Raw genomic sequence first — 16,144 nt, 5'->3', positions numbered from 1 at the left:
AATGTCTTCTATGAGGTTAGATGTCATTTTTCTTTCTTTTACTAATGAAAAAGCAGGGACTGCAGAATTCTGTATCTTTTTTTTTTCTTGTCTAGTTTCAGCCTGCTAAAACTTTTAAAACTTTTCATTGAAGTGATAGTGTGTGTGTGTGTGTGTGTGTGTGTGTGTATGTGTGTGTGTGTGTGTGTATGTAACTATTAACATTTATATTGGAGAATGCTTATGCCTGTGATTTATAAATTTAGATCCAGCACATCTGGCAGCACATGTCTACTAAGTATCTTCTAATTTTCTTCAGATACTTTCCTCTGGTTAAGAACATTTAATGCTAAATATGGTAAATAAAAAGTAATTGCATACTATCCTCAATTTATTATACATCTTTATTTTGAAATATTAAGGAGCAAAATAATGTTCTTTATTAGCGGAACTTGCTATCTGCATTTTGAACCTCAAGTTGGGACCAATGAACATAAAAAGTAATCTGAAAATGATAGTGTTATAGACCTAATTCCCCCAAATATTCTCTGGCTCTATTACCTTGCTACTCATATATAACATCTTTAGAACTCTTGAAACCAGGAAAGAGATAGGTGCATGCAACCACGGAGCAGAGGCAGTCAAAAAGCACAGAATCACGCTCATGGATTTTTTGTTTTGCATGATTTAACTGTCTTACTGTTTGGCTCTCTCTCCCCCCAGAATTATATTCCTTATTAGGAAGTGAGGAGAACAATTATTGCTTTATCTCAGCCTCGTTGGAAGTTCTGAGTTGTTGGTAATGATTTTACAACAATATTTTTATTCTAAAGATCATCTTACTGCATCCAAAATTTGTATTTGGTTTTTCTTTTTGCTGTTTTATTGTTTTTTTTTTTATTGATGCATTGTTGTTATACATCTAAATGAAATAAAAGATGGCAGAGGCATACATGCACATGTATTTATTGGCTATTTGATTTTTTTCTTTTATGAAGTGTCTAGTTCATTTGCTCGTTTTTTTTATTGTGTTACTTGTTTTCTTAGTGCTGAGCTTCTTGAGTTCTCTGTATATTCAAGATGTTAGTCCTCTATTGGAGGTATAGTTGAAAAAAAAATTTCTCCCATTCTGTTGGCTCTCGGTTGAGGTTCTTGATAGTTTCCTTTGGTGTACAGAAGCTCTTGAGTTTAATGCAGTCTCATGTTTTAATCTGACTTTTAGTTTCTTATGTCTTTGTGGTCTTGTTGAGAAAGATTTTACCAGTTCCTATGTGTTGCAGTGTTCAAGGAGCCCTCTTCAAGGAGCCTCGAGGTCTCTAGTCTAACTTTCAAGTCTTTGATCCATCTTGAATTGACACTTGTGTAGGATGAGAAAGTGGGGTTTATTTCCTTTTGTTTTTGCATATGGTTATCCAATTTTGCCAAAAGCATTTGCTGAACAAGCTATCCTTTTTCCAGTATATGTTTTTGGCCCCTTTGTCAGAAATAAATTGGCTGTAAGTGTGCAGATTTCTTTCTGAGTCTTCTATTCTGCTCCATTTTTCTATTTATCTGGTTTTGTGCCAGTACCATGCTGTTCTTTTTATTACTATGACTTTGTAGCATAATTTAAAGTCACATATTTTTTTGTAAGGAATGACCTTGGTAATTTAATGGTTATTGTGTTGAATCTCTAGATCACTTTTGGAAGTATGCTCATTTGTACGATATTTATTCTGCCTATTCATGAACATGGAAAATATTTCCTTCTTCTAAGGTCTTCTTTGATTTCTTTTTCCAGTATTTTATAATTTTCTTTGTAGAGGTCTTTTACCTCCCTGGTTAAGTTTATTCCTAAGTATTTTTTTGTGGGATATCCTGAGTGGAAGTGTTTTCTGGATTTCTTTCCCAGTGGATTTATGGTTGAAATACAAAAAAGCTTTCAACTATTTAAGATAAATTTTGTATCCAGACAGTTTTCTGAATTGTTTGATCAGTTCTTTAAGCCGTTTGGTTAAGTTTGTTGGATATTCTAAGTATAGTATTATGTCATTTGCAAATAGTGAAAATATGAGTTCTTCTTTAGCTATTTGTACTCCTTTGATTTCCTTTTCTTGCCTTATTGCTCTGGCTAGAGTCTCAAATACTATATTTAAAAGAAGTGGTGATAATGGAAATCCTTGTCTTGTTCCTGTTTTTAGGGGGAATTCTCAAAGTGTTTCCTCATTTAATATGATCTTGGCTGTGGGGCTATTGTAGATTGCCTTTATGATGTTGAGGTATGTTTCTTCTGTTCTGATTCTCTGCAGTGTTTTTAGCATAAATAGATGTTAGATTTTGTCAAATGATTTTCAGTATCTATTTATATGATCCTGTGATTTTTGTCTTTGGTTCTGTTTATGTGATGAATTACACAAATTTACTTTTGTATGTTGAACCAGCCTTGCATACCTGAGATGAACTCTACTTGGTCATGGTGTATGATTTTCTTGATGTGGTTTTGAATGCATGTTGCTAATATTTTGTTTAGCAGTTTTGCATCCAAGTTCATCAATGATAGGCCTTTAGTTTTCCTTCCTTGAGCTGTCTTTATTTGGTTTTGGTATTTATGTGATGTTGTCTACAGAGACTGTATTTGGGAGAGTCCTGTTTCTTTCTATTTCATAAAATTAACTAAGGAATATCAGGATTAGCACTTCTATAAAGGTTTTATAACCTTGATTTATTTATATTGTTTATTTATATTGTTAATTTTTTCAAGAAACCAGCTTTTAATTTTGTTAATATTCTGTATTTTTTATTCTTTACTTCATTGAGATTTTAATAATTTTCTCTTTTCTACTGGCTTTGGGGTTAGACTCTTCCTGTTTTTCAAGGGCTTGGAGGTGTGTCATTAGGTGATTTATTTGGTAATTTTCTGTTCTTCCAAATGTGGACACTTAGTGCTATGAATTTTCCTCTTAATACTGCCTTCAAAGTGTCTCAGAGGTTTTTATATGTTGTATCTCTCTTTTTATTTATTTCTAAAAAATTCTTGATTTTTACCCCTTATTTCTTCTAGGACCCATTCTTTATTCAGCAGTGTGGTGTTCAATCTCTACATGTTTTTGTGATTTCTCTGGGTCTTCTTATAGTTGATTTTTACTTTCATTCTTTTATGGTCTGAAAAGACACAGGGAAGTATATCAGATTATTTTTTTAATTTACCAGTACTCACTTTGTGGCACAGGGTGTGATCTATTTTGGAGAAGGTTCCGTGAGCAGCTGAGAAAAATGTGAACTCAGCTGTAGTTGGGTGGAATATTTTATATGTGTCTAATAGGTTCATTTAGTTGATGTTTTTTATTAGGTCTGAGACATTTTTACTGACTCTTTGTCTAGAAGACTGGTCTAATGGTGTGAGAGAGGTGTTGTAGTCTCCCAGTGTTACTGTATTTGGACTTATATGTGACTTAATGTCACAAAGAGTTGTTTTAGGAATGTCACTGCACCTATGTTTGGGTCATAAATTTTGACTATAGTTATTTCCTCTTGCTGGATTGTTCCTTTTACCAGTTAAAAAAAATGACCAAGTTTTTCTCTTCTAATAAGCTCAGTCTTGAAGTTTAACTTGTCTGATAACATAGTTGCTATTCCCACTTGTCTTCAAGTTCTGTTGTCATGGACTACCTTGCTCTAGTCCTTTACCTAAAGTTTGTGACTATCTTTACTTGTAAGGTGTGTTTCTTGCGGTAGTAAATAGATGGATTCTGGTTTTTAACCTAGTTTTTCACTTTGTGTTCTTTTATTGAGAAGTTGATGCCATTTATGTTCAGTGTGATTATTGAGATATTAATTTTAATTTAAGATATTGAGATTTGACTTCTGTTTGAAGTAGTGTTTGTTATTTTTTTCTTAGTTGTTTTCTTGATGAAAATTCTTGTTTCTCTAATTCTGGCATGTATTACTTATTTCTTCTTTGCAGTTAATCTCTGAGTATTTTCTCTAGTGCTGGTTTGGAAGACATAAATTCCTACAGTTTCTCTTTGTTGTGGAAGATTTTTCTTTTTCTGTCTAATTTGAGAGATAATCTTGCTGGGTAGAAAATTTTTGACTGCACGTTATTTTCTTTCAGAGTTTGGAATATGTTACTCCAGGCCCATCTGGCTTTCATGACTTGATTTTGGAAGTCTGGAGTGATTCTAATTTGTTTGCCTCTGAATGTCACTTGGTCTTTTCTTTTTGTTGCCTTTAAGATTCTCCCATTGGCTTCTACGATGTTCAGTTTGACTAATATGTGGCATGGTATACCTTCTCTCTGATCTTGTCTAAAGGAGATTTTCTCTAAGTTTCCTGTACCTATTTATCAACCTCTTTTTCCATGTTTAAACATTTTTTGATATTACTTTTTGAAAAGACTGTTGATATTTTTAGTTTCACCTTCTATTCCATCTTCTATGCCAATTATTCTTAGATTATCTCTGTTAAAATGGACCCACATTTATTCAATGTCCAATTAATGCTGTTGAATTGTGTTTTTTTTTTCTTTTTTTTTTTTTTTTTTTTTTTTTCTTTCTTTTTTTTTTTTTTTTTTAATTTTTATTTTATTGGTGCACTGTATTCATACATCATAGTGGGATACAAACTTTTGTAGTCATACATGCACACATCGCCCAGTCAGCCCCCACCCGATCCCCACCCCATTCTCTCCCCATCCCTCCCTCCCATGCTTGGCTTAGTGGTTGACATCTAGTATTATAGCAATTTATCCAAAATTAAAAATGATAATCTCACATAACAGTTTCATTTGTCTGATACCAAGCTTTTGATGACTTAAAGATAACATTTCAATATTTCTTTTTGCTTTCTTTCTTACCAGAGAATATTTTTTTCTTTTTTTTAGGTGAAACCATCATATATTTATTTTTCAGAAAAAAATATATCCTGATATAGAATATGGACTCTAGATACCCAAAACAATCTCGAAGCAAAAACAAAGCTAGAAGATGTATATTTTCTGATTTCAAACCATATAAAGCTACAATAATTGAAACAGTGTAGTACTGTTCTAAAGGCAGATATATAGACCATTGGAGTTAAATACAAGCCTAGAGCTAACTTCTTCCCTATATTGTCAAGTTATTTTTGACAAGGTTTCCACGAACATTTGGTGGTGGAAATAATAATCTTTTAACTAAATATTGTTGAAAAATAATAATTACATGGAAAAGAATAAAATTGGACCCTTACCTAATCCCACATACAAGTATTAACTCAAACTACATAAAAGACCTAAATATAAATCTTAAGACTATAAACTTTTAGGAGAAAATCTGGGTCATAAAACCTCACAACATTGAAATTGGCAATGATTTCTTGGATATGATTTCAATGGCACAGGCAACAGAAGAATATACAAACTCCCTAAAAAATAAAAGAAAATATTGTATATCCAAAGACAATGTAAACAGAGTTAAAAGTTACTAATAGAATTGGATAAAATATTTCCAAATGCTATATCTGAAGGTATATTAGTATTCCAACTAGAAATCCTAAAAATTAACAACAATAAAAGCAAACAATACAATTTAGAGATAGGTAAAAGACTAACATAAATAATGAATCTCCACAGATAACCAATCTTAGTTGTCTGTTGGATGGAAACTCTTGTTTCTCTGGTTCTGGTGAGTGTTACCTATTTCTTCTTTGTAGTTAATCTCTTTGAGTATTTTCTCTAGCGCTGGTTTTGAAGACATAAATTCCTTCAGTTTCTGTTTGTCATGGAAGCTTCTTATTTCTCCATCTAATTTGATAGAAAGTTTTGCTGGATAGGAAATTTTTGGCTGGAAGTTGTTTTCTTTCAGAGTTTGGAATATGTTACTCCAAGCCCTTCTGGCTCTCATGACTTGGTTTGGGAAGTCTGGAGTGATTCTAATTGGTTTGCCTCTGAATGTCACTTGGCCCTTTGTTTTTGTTGCCTTTAAGATTCTCTGCTTGGCTTCCACATTGGTCATTTTGACAATTATATGGCGTGGGGATCCTCTTCTCGGATCCTGTCTAAAGGGAGTTCTATAAGTTTCCTGGATCTGTGTATCAACCTCTTGCTCTATATTTGGAAAATTTTCTGCTATTACTTCCTTGAAGAGATTGTTGATCCCTTTGGTATCACTTTCTTTTCCCTCCTCTATTCCAATTATTCTTAGGTTAGCTCTCTTAAAATGGGCCCATATTTCTTCAATGTCAGATTCCTGCTGTTGGATATCTTTTTCTAGATTAGAAACTATGCGTTCATTTTTGGATTGCTCATCTTCTAAGAGCGAGATTCTGTTCTCCATGTGGTCTAATCGGTTGTTTGTGCTTTGAATTGAGGCCTTTACTTCATTAATTGCATCCTTTATCTCTTTTTGGCTCTCTCTGAGTTCTTTTCGAAGCACCTCTATTATTTCTACAGTTATTTTCCTGATTTGATCTTCTAGAAATCTCTGATTTTCTGTTTTATCAGGTTCTGATGCTGTGGGGTTGTGCACATTCATTACTTCAGTGTTATTCCTCTTTCCCATGATTTCGGAGGTTTGTGCCTTCTCTGGGTTCTTCCCTTGGGTCACTATGGCTTCACTTAAGGTGCTCTGGATCTCGAGTCTGTATTATCTCAGACCCTACTACTCCTTTACTGGGTTGTATCACAGAGTCTCCGACCCAGGGAGTCGATAGAGGCTGCTTTAAACTATGGGGGGGTGCCAGGTTGCACGCTCTCCTATGGTGTGATATCTCTGCCACCACCACTCCCTCACTGGGTCAAGTCCCAGGAGGCACAATACTGGGATTTCTCCTCTGTGGCCCGCAATTTGACTCACTGTTCTTGAGTACGTAGATGTAGCTGTACTGGACTCGGTGAATTTACTGCGGCTGCCGCCGCCGGTGGCAATATGGCGCCTCTGCCACGCCCTCGGCCATGAGGCTGGCGTATTTTTTCTTCTCTGGTTTTGATTTCCACTCTGAGTCCCTGCAGCGTGTGCTGAGCTCAGCCACTGGGAGCTTTAAATGCTGTCTGCGCCGAAAGATCCCGCCTGGCTGTTCCGCATCGGCTCACCTCGGCTTGCTGTAGCCGTCCGCTGAGTTCGCCGCTGCTGCCGGCAGTATGGCGCTGCTGCCGCGTCCTCGGGCGCGTGTGTCTCCTCTGTGGCCCTGAGCTCTGTTCTCAGTCCGCTTTCTCTCTGGAGCCTGGTGGTTTTTTTGTTTTTCTGGTGATGGTGTTTTCTGGCTATGAAAGGCGCTCTTTTTGTGGTAATGGAGATTGGTTGTTAGCGGGACTCTTAAGCCCCGCTTTTCTCGGTCGCCATCTTCCCGGAAGTCCCTTTTTTTTCTAATTTATATACTATGCATTTGTTTTTGGAGTGCTTATCTTCTAGGAGCAAGATTCTATTCTACATGTGGTCTAATCAGTTGTTTATAGTTTTAATTGATGCCTTTATATAAATAATTGCATCATTTATTTCTTTCAGACTCTCTCTAAATTCTTTTTGAAAGTCCAGTATTATTTCTGCAGTTACATTCTGGATTTGATCTTCTGGAGATCTCTGCAATTCTGTGTTATCAGGTTCTATTATTGTGGGGTTATGGAGCCCATTTTTTCCTTGTTATTTCTCCTTCTCATTATTTCAGAAGTTTGTATCAGTTGCTTTTGATAGATTTATCTAAGTCTCTAGGTGTCAGCTGGTATATCCAAGAGCAACTTGTTTTGTATTCAACAGTGAAGGCTGAGTGAAAAAGGAAGTCAAGTCATAAATGCAAGAATAAGATAAAGCCACAGATAGGTTCAAATAGAATGAGAGTATGAGTTTGATAAGGTAGTATATAGTAAAGATTAGAGATACTAAATATGTAGTAGTAGTCTAGTAACCAATGTAATTTTTCTAGTATAGTGATATGAAGTGAATTTAATACAAGACAAAGAAGAGTAAAGAAAGAAAAAAAGAAAAAGGATGAAGAGAGTAGGTATGTACAAAGGAAGAAGCTTGGAAGTAGGGTTGGTAATAGAACAATCATACAAGTATACACACAGACACACAGACACACACACACACACACACACACACACACACACACAAAACAAGAGCAAAATAATGCAACCCTACAAATATATAAATATTCAGCACACTGGGCCTCTGCAGTCTCTCTCTGTGCAGATACTGAGTGCCACCAACACCTTTCCTGCTGCAAACCTGGTTCTCTGAGACTTTCTCAGTCTATGCACATGGCCAGTATCAATGGGGCTAGATCTAGTGTTAAGTATAGGTCACCCCCACATTTTCCACAGATGTGGAGTCTCAGTCTCTCCCTGCCCCCATAGGTGGCGGATGCCTCTGGGACCAAACTCAATCTAAGAGTCTCTTTTCTGCACAGCTAGGGCTGGTCTAGTCTGACTTTTCCTCATTCAGCACAATTGGGTGGGCTGTGGTGATTCTGGAGATCCTACTAGTTAAATCTAGGGTGTAGTGTAGGTCTCCCTCCATAGTTTCCACTGATGCAGAGCCTGAGTCTGTCTGAGCCTCTACTATGTTTAAAAACAGACTCCACCCCTGCCATGTTGAAATGCAAAGTCTCAGACACAGGGAGTTTATTGTGGCTGCGCAAGTCCCTGGAGACCCTCTGCTGGGCATTCTCCAGTAGGGATGGTGGCTTCACTTATGATGTTGTTGAGTACCGCTCTGGATCTCTGGAGGGTGTAGTGAGCTCAGCCACCACTGTTGCAAATTGTAGCTTGTGTTTGTGCAGGAGGAACTTACGGCTTGCAATTCAGATCATCTGCAGCTACTTACTTTAAGTCCTTGGTTGTTTTTATCTTTGCCTCTGGAGTCAGGTGCAGTGAGGCAAGATGGCGCTGTTGTGGTGCCCGTGGCCTCAAGGCGGATGGGTTTTTTCTGCTCTCTGATTGGTCTTCTAGCCTTTTTTTCCCCCCTGCAGTCTTGTATTTATCAAATTATTTTTCTAGTTATGGTATTTTCTGGTTTTGGTAAAATGCTGTTTTTAAGCCAATGAAGATCAGGTGTCAGCAAAACTGGTGTGTGCTGTTTCTCTCAGGATTAATTAATCAATTATAAATGCTCATATTTTGCTCCTATAGCTGCCTAAAAAATTTTCCTTTTGTGTCACTTCTGGTGAGATTGATTCTGAAAGTGATATTGCAATCAATGTGCATAAGAATTACCTACTGAAGTTAGAAGATTTAATTTTGGTGTCCAGATTCAAGACCATGTAGAATATTTATTAGTGTCAATCCATTCCAAGAAAATACATTCAACATGTATTAAGCATTTTATTATATACAAAACATATTATATAATAATTAATTATATACAATTATATGATATAGTAGCACATAATTCTGCTTTACATATATATTATAACATATAATCTATAATTTAGATCATGCAACATACTTATGTGTATATATTTGACACTAAATATCTCAATATCTGCTGGGCACAGTGGCACCTATTACACTTGTAAACCCAGCATATGCTTCAGCTACTTAGTGAGGCTTTTGCAACTCAGTGAGACACTGTTTTGAGAACATAAAATGATTAAAAAATAGGACTTGGGTGTAGCTTGTAGGTGCAATGCCCCTGGGATTCATCCCCAGTACTGCAATATATATATTTCTATAACATATAACATAGGTATTATTTCCATGTTATAGACAACTGAATTGAAGTTTGGAAAGGATGAATAATTTCTCTAACATCATTCAGGTAGAATTTAAATTCTATTTTTCTGGCTCTAAACTTTACGTTCTCCATACTGTAAATACACCTTATATTATCTACTTCTACTTCTTCAGCCTTTCCTCACTTATTTTATCCACATACATCATGCTTCCATTAAGTTATCTACTTTCACTAGCCTATTATCACTATTTGGAATTTTCTTTATATTGGCTAAAACCTTGATTAAGACCTATTTTCTATGGCAACTTTCTCTGATTCTCTTGATGCATACAATGCTGAAAATGTCATCTACTACCACTACACACTTATTGCTGAGTGTTTACTGTAGTTATATATTTTATATGTATTATATATTATATTTTCTCGATGATTTAAGAATTATATACATACCTCGGTTTAATGAAAAATGGAAGCTTAGAAAATTTTATAAATTTCTAAGATCTAAAGACATTTTTTTTTCTTTTTATGAAGCCTATATATAATTGTTATTTTTTTCTTGGAAATTAATTCTTGTCTGATTATAAAACCTGTGTTCTAATGAATATTCATTTATTAATCTTTATACTTTGGTCATTGTCTAATATTTATGTTTAAGTTTAGGTTGTTCTTCAAAAATAAACTGCAAATTTTTTGGAGATCCATTGTCTCAGAAAAAGAAGAAAGTAGGTAATTGTATTAAAAATACCAGTTAAAAGTCGTACATTATAGTCCACAGAATTATCCAAATGCAGATAATTAAAGGCTCTAGCTGTTGTTTAAAAACAACAATATATAATTTTTGTATTTAACAAATGTTTAATGATTTCGTGTCAAATTTGATTAATTATGTAACAAGAAATTAAAGGCAAGGAAAACCATGACACCTGAGAAACATTTTCTTGTTTTATAATACAACTTACTGATTTTTCCACCTGCACATAAGGATCACTTTTGCCAGAGGTGACATTTCATCTATATTACATCAAATACATACATCTTTTTTGTTCAGTCAGATCTTCAGGAAAAAAAATTTAGAAGTGTATTGGTCAGAGGTCACAATGTCTTCCAGTATAGAATCTCATTTTCCTGGTTGTCAATCCAAGGGTGATTTATTAGTGCACAAGACATTATCAGCAACATCTATTTCCTTAATTGTTTTAGTATAGCCAGTATTCAAAAGGATTTGTAGTTCTTTTTTGAAAATAAAGTTAAAATTGCATACAATAATTATATAACAATCAAAGTCTAAGGTATTATAAAAAGTCTATTGTAATAAGGTCTCTTTCTTGTTCATGTTAGCACTTAATGTAGTCTGAGAAGTACTCCCAAATGCTTCTCTGACAAGTGGTTTATGAATCCAGTCCTTTCTCATCAGTAGCTATGCTACTTGAAGCACAGGGTCACAAAAGTCATGACAACAGGGAAGGAGAGTTGGGAGACTTGAGGGATGTCTTGGACAGCCAGATAGATCTAAAAGTATTTTATACAGCTAGGCATGGTAGCACATGCTTACAATTGTAGTATTTGGGAGATTGAACAGGAGGATTGCAGAATTGAGGCCAGTGCTCAATAACTTAGTTAGGCCCTGTTTGACAAATAAAAATAATAAGCTGTCCAAGAGTATTACATGTTAGAGGCCAGTCTTAGTAATTTAGGGAGGCATTCAGCGACCTACTGAGTCCTCATTTCAAAATAAAAAATAAAATAGAACTGGAGGTCTAGCTCAGAGATAAAACCTCTGTGGGTTCAATTTCCAGTACCACAAAAATAAAATTAAAGTTAAGTAAAGGGATGGAGATAGAGTTTAGTTGTATAGTTCCCCTGGTCAATCCTCACTTATCCCCCTCTGCACACACACAAATAGCTTACTATATTTTCTTCAATGTAACATTTTGACAAAGTGGTGCATTATCAACAAATCCTATTTGTTAATCCCATTTGTCATGTGAACACTTTTCCATGGTGCTATGGATCAGGACTTGGTTAACTTGGGGGAAAGGTGGCATTATTCTATTTACAACACACATTATCACTTTACTTTAAATGTATATCATTTAAATATTACAATTAATGCCAGAAAATTTTATATTAAAATTTAAAAAAGAAAAACCAAAAATATGTTACCTATAAAAAAGATAATTTAATACAAAAGTATAGAAAATGTAACAGTAAAAAATTTTAAAAATATTATGCAAGTATTAATTAAAAGAAAGCTGGTAGAGTGCATTATATCAGACAAAATATACTTCAAAATAGACTATTACAATGAATAAAAAGTAATTTCATAGTTATAAGGAGTCTAAGCATACATAAGAATATCAAATAGGTATTAAATTAATTCCAAAGTTTCAAAGTTCTCTAAAATGATTGAACTAAAAGGTAAAATGAGCAAATCTACAGATGTATATTGCGCTCTTCTTTTCAGTAATTTATATAAAATGAAAAGAAATAGAAAGTATCTAAGGGTATAGAAGGCTTGAACAACCATCTCAACCAAGTGCTTTAAACTGACATTTATAAAAAATTCTGTCTAAAACAGTAGAATGCACTCATTCCAAGAGCATATAAAACATTTAAAAATGTTGACCATATTTTGGGTGATAAAATAAGCCTCAAAATATTAAAAACTAAACTTAATGAAAGTATGTTCTATGAAAACAATAAAACTTAGTTATAAATAGAAATAGATGTTTGTGAAATTTCCAAATGTTTACCAAGCTTACAAATTAAGGCACCAGAGAAACTATATACCCCAAATAAACGAAAATACAATATACCCCAAATAAATGTCCACACAAAGTTTGTTTATAAAATAAATATCATGGAGAGAAAAGAAGAGAAAAAGGAGGAAATATATATATATATATATTTTTAATATATATATTTTATATTTTTCCAAAAACTTTCTTTTTCTCTTTCTGCCTCTTCTAAAAGGCCAATAAAATATTTCTCTTGAAAATTTTTTCAAGTAGTACTGTATCATTTAATTTTTTAAATTGTTTATTTTGAAATGCTCTTTTGTCTTCAATTTGAACCTGCTACTGAGTCTATAGACAACAGCCTTCAGATGTGGAATTCCATCAACTTTAGCCCCAATCACCCATAGCAAATTGAAAGCCATTCTTGTGTCCATCAAATGATTGCATATATATATATGGATCTATTATTATGTTTTCTAAGGGAATAAAAGGATTTTTTTTTCCAGAGGGTACATTAAAACTTCAGGTACTTTGGAGGATGATATTAGATTCTCTGGAGCCTCTGAATGGATGTCCACCTAGGATTCTTCAGTGATAAGGTAGAAACTAAGATTTAGTTCCTTCACTTTTGTTTTTGATTGTCATGTTTTCATTCAGGGCTATTTTTAAGCTGCTTTAAACTTTTATGCTTTGGAAAAGTTATAATTTTCTTGTTATAATTTTAATTAGGTTGCGGTACCACTTGAATCTAATCATGAACATAAATTTACTTCATGATTTTCTTGGGAACCTGTGAAGTCTTCTTACCATCTCATTAGTCTTTCACACATAGACTAGTGAAATCCCACATGCAGAGACTGCAGTTTCAATAACTAAGGTACAAGAAATTCAAAGTCCTTTATAACTTAAAATACACACAAACACACACACACACACACACACACAAATATATATACATATACAAGTATTAAAGTCTCCTCTATCCATGGAGGATGCATTCCAAGATCCATAGTGGATGCCTGAAACCATTGATGGTAGCAAACTCTGAATATATTATGTTTTTTATATATATTCATATGTATAATAAAGCTTAATTTATAAATCAGGCACATTGCAATTTTTTGGATTTAGAATATCACCCTAGCCCTCATGAGAATAAGGTAGCAATGTTAAAAGTAAAATTGGTTACTAAGAAGGGCTCTCAGGAGGTGTGACCCTAATTTTCTCTGCCTCCAGTCTCTGCGATGTGAGGATCTGAGCCCTGTGTGCTCTGGTTCTTTCTTTCTGCCTCCCACCATCATGTCCTGAGCTCTGCAGAACTAGTTTGACATGGACTGGACCTCTAAATCTTTAAAAAACTGCAAGCAAATAAATTTTTCTTCCTCTAAGTTGTATGGTCAGTCATTTTGGATTATAACAGAATGTTGAATGAGACACACAGTAAGAGATTAACAACAATAATACTAAAATAGAATAGTTATAATAATATACTGTAATAAATATTATGTGAATGTGACCTCTCTCTCTTTCAAAAATGTTATGACAAATATTAATGTTTCAGGCCATGATTGACTATGAATAACTGAAACTGCAGAGAAAGAACCCATTCATAAGAGGAGAGTGCTGTACATAGTGGACCTAAGTATTAGGTGTTAATATTCTCATTCTGTTAATATATAAAAGTTAATATGCACAAGTAACACTGTCTGAAAAGTCTCTCCCTAGTCACAGGAATCACACGTTACTATTCAACATTAAATTTTAGCATTTTTTATTATGCTTGAATGTCAATGAGCTATGTAATCCAGATGGAAGAAAATGAGGATGCTAAAGTATGATAGATAAAGAACTCTAAGTTTTTGGCGGAATAAGAAAATGTTTCGCTTGAGAGACTACTTTTTTCTGATTAGAACATTTGGTTTATGCAACTTATGAAAATGATGAATAATAGTTATTTTTCCATCTGTCTATATTAAAATAGCTAAGTTAACTGAGATTAATATTATCAATTTTATTTTATCAGCTTTGTAATTTAAAGTAGAAATAATTTTACTCTTGATAACGCCTATTATGTTTCTCTGAGCTATCATGGATGATATAAAAAGCCTTAGATGAAGAAGAGGGATAGAAGGAAGAAGGAAACCAATATGATGGGAAAGAAAAAAAAACAGCTGTTATACCTGTCTTATTTAATAGAATTACACTTTTCTATTGTTCAGGTTTAAGGTGCATTTAGGTGAAGTTGATTTGTAGACTATAGTTAAGCTTTTCTTATTCATAAGAATTAATAATACTTCTTATAGAGGGAACAAAATCTGTGTTTGAGAATGAGAGGTATAGTCAAGCTCTGAGTCAGCTGTTCACCTGTAATGCTAACTTTAGATATTCTTTTGGCTCTGTGACTGCTAATCTCCTGGTACAAAGAGAAAATAGAAAAAGGAAATTAAATCCTCTTCAGTTTGATCCAAATATCTAAAATAGAGTAACAGAATACTGGTTATTGTTTTTAGTTTGGCTAAGTATGAAAGAAAAACTGCATTTTCAGAAGTAAATGGCATAAAAACAGAATATGAGTTCTACTTTAAGTTTCTGAACAAGTGTGTTAAGAGCTTAGCATTTGTCTTTCCATTCTTAGCAATAAGAAATCATTGAAAAAATCTTAAAATCAATAACTTTTCTTGGATCCATCATAGAGCTCATGTTACACAGCAAATCATCCCTTTCAAGTCTAGAAAAAAATAGATAAATGTAGAGAGCCACAAGAGGAGACTATTTTAATGGACAGGAGCCTCTAAAGACACACTGGTAGAAATGCTAAGCAACATGCTATTCTGAGAAACTTCTGGAATCTGAATGTGGAGCTGCTTGGAAATGGGAAACTCCTGGGGTTTCTGTCTTGGGGAATGTTACCTCCAGGAAACCCACATTGTTTCTATGGTGATGAATTGAAAAAAGTTCCCCTTTTTAATTCCAGCAGGTAAAGAAGATTAATCTTTTTGAAATATGTCTAAAGCATTCTTCCTAACAAAGGTCTACTCTCAAAAAATTACCAGAGATTTATTTAAGCATGAGAATGATATTCTTACTATACTAGAAGATTATAGGTTAGAGACATAAACCCAGTAAAACAACATGATTTAGTAAAAGACTAACAAATGCTTTCCATATCCACACCTAACCATCATACCAACAGGGCATTAATTAATAGTGGATTATGGCTAAAATTGCTGCAGCAAGCAAATTTTCAACTGTGAATGGAATAAAAGACTACTTAAGAAATCCCAAAGTCATGTGGAAAAACACAAACAACAATGCAGGTGGAATTTGAGGCTTATGACACTTAAAGCTACAGTAAATGTTAAATACTCAATTCTTAGTTGAATTAATAAAACTCTTGCATTAAATGCCTATGTATTTAAGTTCTATTAATTTTTACCACAAGTCTGGCTTTAAATAAAAAATAAATCACAAAGCATATCAAAAACTGAGGAGAAATAATGCAGTCTTCTAAAGCAAAACATCAGAACTTGTGTTAGCTTTTATTTATTTATTTTTGACAAAAATACCTTACAAGAAAAACTTAGAAGAAGAAAAGTTTATTTGGGCTCATGGTTTCAGAGGTTCAGTCAATAGTGGGCTGGTTTCAAGGCAAGAACATCATGGCAGCAAAGCGTAGTGAAGGAAGGCTGCTCAACACATGGCAACTAGAAGAAGAACTCAGGGGGAGATATAGTCCCCAAAGCCACATCCCCAGTGACCTACTTCCAGCCAATTACTTACAGGAGCCATACAAAAAAGCCA

The sequence above is a fragment of the Muscardinus avellanarius genome (genome assembly GCF_963383645.1).
Source record: "Muscardinus avellanarius genome assembly, chromosome: 9".
Taxonomy (NCBI): Eukaryota; Metazoa; Chordata; class Mammalia; order Rodentia; family Gliridae; genus Muscardinus; species Muscardinus avellanarius.
The sequence above is the reverse complement of the archived record's forward strand: the minus strand, read 5'-3'. Positions refer to the sequence as shown.